Below are 7,176 nucleotides of genomic sequence, written 5' to 3'. Positions count from 1 at the left end.
CCCATACACACACCCTTTTCCATCCCTGCCTGAGAATTCCCATTAGGACAGTGGCTCTTCAGCTGTGGTGAAGTTCAGTTTTGTTTTCAATTTTGAAACCTTGCAAAATAATGCTTTTACATAATGTAATAAATTAACACTGTGTATATCAGTATTTAGTATTTTGGATATGACAAATGACTTTTTTTCTGGCTGATCTAACTGAGCAACAACCCCACTCATAGAGGAAAATGTCTCCCTAAGTGATTTCTATGTTTTGTTGTAATAACACATGATAGACAGAACACTCTCAGAGACACGTTGATGGGATCTGAAAAAGATTATCAAGTCAACTCATCAAGCTCAGGCTATTCCTCTTTTAAGTTTTATCCAAATTAAAGCAAATGGTGCTTTATTCATCTCCAGTCCTTCATCAGGATTCCATTGCCACAGTTTACCTTGACAAATTATAGTTAAAACTTCATTTGATGAAAAGAAAGAATTGCGTAATTGTATACTCTATTGGCTTACAGCTGACAAAACCTTGACACATTGTGGGTTGTGTAGAAATCGTAGGTGGCTCAGGCCACAAGTTTATAGATACCTGGACTGGTCAACAAGTCAGTTGGCCAACGTCAACTGGCAAGGTCATGTAATGTCACAAATGTTTACAAACACTGCCAATACTGCTAAACCCTCCTCTCAATTCTCATCTCACAGGAGACAAATTAAAGCCAACAGTTCAGAGACATGCTGCCTCCTAGAAGTGCACCTGGCTTAGCCTCCCATGCATCCTGCCCCATACTAAGGCCCAGCCTGCTCAGCCCTTCTCGAGTACCCAAGATGAACACCCAGGACATTACCTTAAATTATTGGAAGAATAACTGTTTTTAAATCTTGATTTGGCAGTAAGTGGAGGAGTTTGGTTGGAAATTTCTAAAAACAATGACCACATAAAGATACTCTTTCATTCACCACACTAGCCCCTGTAGTTGGTAAACAAATGCCACTCTGGCTCTAATATCTGTTCGTTCAGGGGAAAACATAGCTATGAAAAGAAATGCCCCCACCTGGCTCACATTCATGGGCTGCTCCTCCTTAAAACCACCCTTTTACTTCTGTACCTTTAAGAGAAAAAGCAATCTGTGTTACAGTTGAAGCTGATGGAGCTGATTATTGATTTTCATTTAAAACCTTGCCTCTCAGAGTCCGTTCCTTACCTTCTGAAATGGGGATAGTCACCTCGCTCACAGCCTATTGTGAGGACTTAAGGAGATGAGCACCACGCCCATGGCACAGTGTCTGGTACAGAAACAAGCACAGGAATGTTCCTCGGTAGCAGTGGACAAATGCCAATGAGAAGGACTCCAGGTAGGGGACCAGCTTCTGAATCCCACTACACCTGCACTCTATCTCAGGAAGACCCAGTGTCAGGCTTTAGCTTTGTATGACATTGCACCTGGAGCTGTTCTCTGTGGATGCCAGTCTTGGCTAAAAGGTTGGTCTGGGTTTTCCTTACTGACTTAAAGCAATGGTTTCCAACCTTTTTGGCATCAGGGACCGGTGTCATGGAAGGCAATTTTTCCACAGATGGGGTAGGGGGGATGGTTTCAGGATGATTCAAGCGCATTACATTTATTGTGCATTTTTCTATTATTATTACATTGTAATATATAATGAAATAATGACACAACTCACCATCATGTAGAATTAGTGGGAGCCCTGAGTTTGTGTTCCTGCAACTAGATGGTCTCATCTGGGGGTGATGGGAGACAGTGACTGATCTTCAGGCATTAGATTCTCATAAGGAGCCTGCAGCCTAGATCCCTCTCATGCGCAGTTCACAATAGGGTTTGCACCCCTATGAGAATCTAATGCTGCTGCTGATCTGACAGGAGGCAGAGCTCAGGTGGTGACGTGAGCCATGGGGAGCGGCAGTAAATACAGATGAAGCTTGGCTCACTCATCCACTGCTCACCTCCTGTTGTGCAACCCAGATCCTGACAGGGCACAGACCAGTACCGGTCCATGGCCAGGTGCTGGGGACCCCTGAATGAAAGGCGACCAGAGAGTGCATCCAGCTGGACGCTGCTATCAGCAACATTAACATCCTCAGCCAGCTTCTGTTGCCGGGCCCCAGCACACTTTGATAGGTGCTGACAAATTTTCCTTGAGGAAGACTACACCAATTTACCCCCTACCCACGGGCTTTTCTCATATCCTTACAAAAACTAGATATTATTGGTTGATTCTGTTTCTGCCTAAAAGGGGGGAGACACAGATCTTATCAATTTGCATTTCCACATCACTGATGAGGCTGTGCTCATGTATTAGCTACACGTGTACTTTTTTTGGTGACTTGTGCAGACTTTGCTAATTTTTCACTAGGCCGTCTTTTTAAGAAATGATTAATCCAGTATATATGCTGCAGATATTTTCTTGCAATGCATGGTCTAATTATTGACTGCCACCATCAGTGAGGAAACAGATGAATGAAGCTGGCTACTCTTTGCTAAGAAACATACTTCTTTTTCTTTCACTGTTGAGTACACTTTAGGGTAAAAGGCTGCCTGTCTGTTTTTCACCCCCAAGTCGAAGGGCTTTCATGCTTGTTTTTTAAAATGCAGCCGAGGGAGCTGTCTGCTCCTGGGCCGTGCCCTCTGCTGGACTAGCCACTTTTGCTTTGTGAAATGAGAATGCCCAAGAACGATTGGGCCCCCCTCTTGGATCCTGAAACCTGCCCTGAGGGCTTTTGATTCCCAAGGTTGGCCTGCCTTCTGCTCCTCGTATTTTTCCAGTAGGGTGTAGTTCACTCTTGCACGTTGCTGAGGCTCAGCCTTTCAAGAAATCCTACGGGACACTCTGAAGAGCAGAGAAACGCGTTTGCTGGGCTCCACTTTGAGTGTCTTGTTTGAGCAGCTGACGAAGCCTGTCGTGCTGGACCCATATTAACTGCAGTAGGGATGGCAGTGAAGCAACTACGTTGTCTGGGGTCTATATTCCTGGGTTTCCTTGTTGTGAGCCAGGAAATTTTAGAACATGGACATATACGAGGAGTTTAGGGGCAGAGGTTTGATAGGCAGAAGAGAAAGAGGTCTCCAAGCGGAAGGGACCAGCTGGTGGCCAATGCGCCGGATTTTATAGTCTGGTATAAGAAAGCGGTGTCTGATTTACACAGGCCTCACAGATTGGTTGGATCAGGTATGACGTTTACATAGTGCATGGGGTAAGGCTGGTCGCCCCACCCTAATCTTATTATGCAAATGGACTTTCCAGTGGATCCGGGCCATCTTGTCTGCTCTTTACCGCACACGTGCTGGCAGAGAAGGGAAGGTGGAGCCGCTATCCTGAACATGTCTAGTTCCTGGCTCCCATCGGCATTCCCTCATGCAGACTCCTAGCTTGCTTGTCTCTGCAGCTCGACTTTACAGGCTGCTTTGTCATTAAAAAGAAAAGCCTTACCGAGGACTCCCACGCCTTCACTATCTGCCTAAGTAATTTCTTCTTCACTCCTGTATCAGCAGGTTTGGGAGGCTGAAGAAAAGGCCCAGAGCCAGCACACAAGACGTAGAGTTCACTGAGGGGAACTTTTACACAGAATGATCTGGCTGTGCTGGGCTGGATGGGAGAACTGCAGTCGCTTGCAAAAGGCATGCAGGTTATACAGCACTTCGCTGAGCGGCCTCCCATCAACTACCTCCATGCAGTAACCTTCATTTAACCCAAACAAACGGCCTTTACCCCTGGTATTGCTGCCTTCTGTGGTGTGGGCTGGGAGCTCAGATGTTCCTCATAGATAAGGAATGACTCTCCAGGATGGCCACTCCCAGATTCCTTGGCTTGGAACAGAGCTAAGGAATCATGCATACATGGCCATTCTCAGGGTGTTCTTAAGTTATTGCTGTCAAGTGCACCTGCCATAGGTGGCCAGGAGTCCAGGAGCTCACAAGCAGGGCACTTTCTTCCTGTCTTTGGACGTCTCCATGCTACAGAAACTCATTCACCCTTCTCTGCTTCTCCTGCCTCTTCCTTGGGTTGCTCTGGGCTCGGACTTTACCTTTTCCTCCTCTAAAGTCACTGGCAGACCAGGCATGGTGGCTCACGGCTGTAATCCCAGCACCTTGGGAGGTGGAGGTAGGTGGATCGCCTGAGGTCAGGAGTTCGAGACCAGCCTGGCCAACATGTCAAAACCCCGTCTCAACTAAAGATACAAAAATTAGCTGGGTGTGGTGGCAGACACCTGTAATCCCAGCTACTCAGGAGGCTAAGGCACAAGAATTACTTGAACCTGGGAGATGGAGGTTGCAGTGAGCTGAGATCGTGCCACTGCACTCCGGACTAGGTGACACAGTGAGGTTCTGTTTCAAAAAAAATTTTTTTTAATAAACTAAATTGAAAATTAAAGTCACTGGCATCCATTGTATTTCCCATGTCTAGTGCAGCCACATGACCTCTGAGATGAAAATCTGAAATTCTTTTCTCAGCAGCATCATCTGTCAGTTTATTGACACTGGGCAAGTTACTTAACCTCCCCGTGCCTTAGTTTCCCCATCTGTAAGCACATTAATAATTGTAATTGCCTTATCTCATAGGGCTGTTGCGAGGATTTAATGGGACAGTGGACATATTGAGAGGGGTCAGTAACTGGTGAGTACTGGCTATCTTAAGCCACAAGGTTGGCTTTGGTGTAGGAAGAAGTCTCTCCTGCTTCTCTTCCTAACCCCTTCTCACTGCCCCCTTAAACTCCTTTCTTGGCACAGACTCTGTTCAGTGATCTAACACTGCAGTGACAGCCCCATCCCCAGCCCTCTGGAAGCCTCATCACACAGGGGAATCCAAACACAGGCTCCAGCTGACACAGGAGCCTCCTCAGCCAGCAGAGTTTGGGCCTCACCTCCCATCTCAGGGAAGAGAGCCTCAGGGGCAGGGAGCCTGGTCCCTGTCTTTCTATCACATTCCACAGGTGATTCTGATGCATATCACCTGTCTGAGACCTGACCCAGCTTCCCTGCCTGAGAGTGGTGGGCTCTGCTGTGGAGCTGTGGACTGCAGAGAACCTTCTGGCTGTGCTGCTGAGAACTGAGTCAGTGCAAGAGCCTCTGGCTCCTGCTTGACTTTGAGCAGCTGAGGTTAGCAGGTGGGCAAAGGCTGCGGTTCCTCTGGAGTGGAGGCAGCAGCTTTCTTGTTGTAGACGTCGTTTGCCGTGTGGGCGAGAGCCAGTAGTCCCCAGGCAACCTGTGCAGCAGGGTGGAGGGCTTCCCTGCAGGAGGGGCCCTGCAGCCCACACTCTCTAAGTTCATTTCTCTCTCCCTCACCTCCTTGTTCGGCCACCTTGGCCGCTCATCCTTCTCCACAGGAGATGGGCAGGAGGCCGGTTTTTTCCACTGCGATAACAAAGCTTCATCACTCCAAGCAGGTTTAGAAAGATGTTCCCAGATAGGTTCAGAGAGGGAGGACTGTGGGCTGAGGCCTTAATACATGAGATGGACCAGGGTACAGTTGTGGGAGGGGCCATGGGGTACCTGATAGAGACCCTGCCCCTGATTTGAGGGGGCCACGGCTCCCAGGTTCTGTGCGGAGGGTCTGAGGCAGATGGGAGCAATGCCGCATGCCAGAGAAGCCCTGTATAATTAGGGAAGACGCTGTCTTTGAAAGAAAAATCGGCCGGGCGCGGTGGCTCAAGCCTGTAATCCCAGCACTTTGGGAGGTCGAGGCGGGCGGATCACAAGGTCAAGAGATCGAGACCATCCTGGCTAACACAGTGAAACCCCGTCTCCACTTAAAAAAAATACAAATTTAGCCTGGGCGAGATGGCGGGCGCCTGTAGTCCCAGCTACCTTGGGAGGCTGCAGGCAGGAGAAATGGCGTGAAGCGCCGGGAGGCGGAGCTTTGATGCAGTCCGAGGCTGAGATCCGGCCACGTGCCTCCAGCCTGGGCGACAGAGCGAGACTCCGTCTGAAAAAAAAAAAAAAAAAAAACATCATACCCCTTGAACTCATTAGCCAGAAACGTCACAAACATTTAGAACAAAATGTTTCAGCTCACACAGCTGGTGTGAAAAGGGCAAAAAGGCAAACCTATTTATGAAAACTTAAAATAGTTTACCTGAGTTGTAAGAGCTATGAACTTTAATTCACTGTGGAGGCTCAGAAATCCCACAAAAGAAAAGCAACATCTCTACTAAAAACAATTTATAGCCTGGAAAAAAATCCTAATGTTCTGGTTTTCATAATAATGTAATTTGTGCAGTTTCTTGGAAGGAAAATGGCCAAATTCTTAAATGCTTCTTTAGTCACATAACTTCAGAAGTGCTGTAATCTGGATCATCTAGGGGTATTAATAATCCAGTTTGCTAAGGGAAAGAGTGTGCACACTGGCTTGGCTGGGTCCGTGGGCATTCAGGAGCAGGCTGACTCTCCCAGTCTCTGACCAAGGAGGTTTTCTTTTTTGTTCATGATCAGCAGTGGGACCAAGGCCTGGGCTGGACTAGGGCATCATCATTTCCAAGAGCATCTCTGTTAAGGTGCACCAGCCTGTTAGCTTCTGTAGCAATTGCCTCTGGTTCCCCACTGTTTGCTGCTGCTGGGGTTAGAGCCCCATGTACTCACTCCAGCCTGCGGGGCATCATCTTCCTCTCTGCTGACACCAGGGGAAGCAGGCGGAGAACCTGTGGCCTGCGCTTGACTGCTTCTGGTTAAGAAGCCACCGCCAACCCCAAAACACACACACACACTCACATGCACATTTGTACATACACACACGCACATACACTCGTGAAAGCCCACACATACACACCATCACACCATCCTCCTTCTCACATGCATGCTCACACATGCACACACACTGTCATACTCATGCATGTATCCTTACTCTCACATGCATGCTCACACATGCACACACACCATCACACTATGCACACATCCTCCTCACACGCATGCTCACACACACACACCATCACACCACACATCCTCCTCACATGCATGCTTACACATGCACACACACCATCACAATCAAGCTCGCATCCTCCTCACATGCATGCTCATACACACACACACACCATCATACTCATGCACACATCCTCCTTCTCACATGCATGCTCACACATGCACACACACCGTCATACTCATACATGCATTCTTACTCTCACATACATGCTTACACACGCACACACACCATCACACTCAGGCACGCACCCTC

The sequence above is a fragment of the Rhinopithecus bieti genome, unplaced genomic scaffold (assembly GCF_001698545.2).
Source record: "Rhinopithecus bieti isolate Rb0 unplaced genomic scaffold, ASM169854v2 scaffold_84002, whole genome shotgun sequence".
Lineage (NCBI taxonomy): Eukaryota > Metazoa > Chordata > Mammalia > Primates > Cercopithecidae > Rhinopithecus > Rhinopithecus bieti.
Note: the sequence above shows the minus strand (reverse complement) of the source record.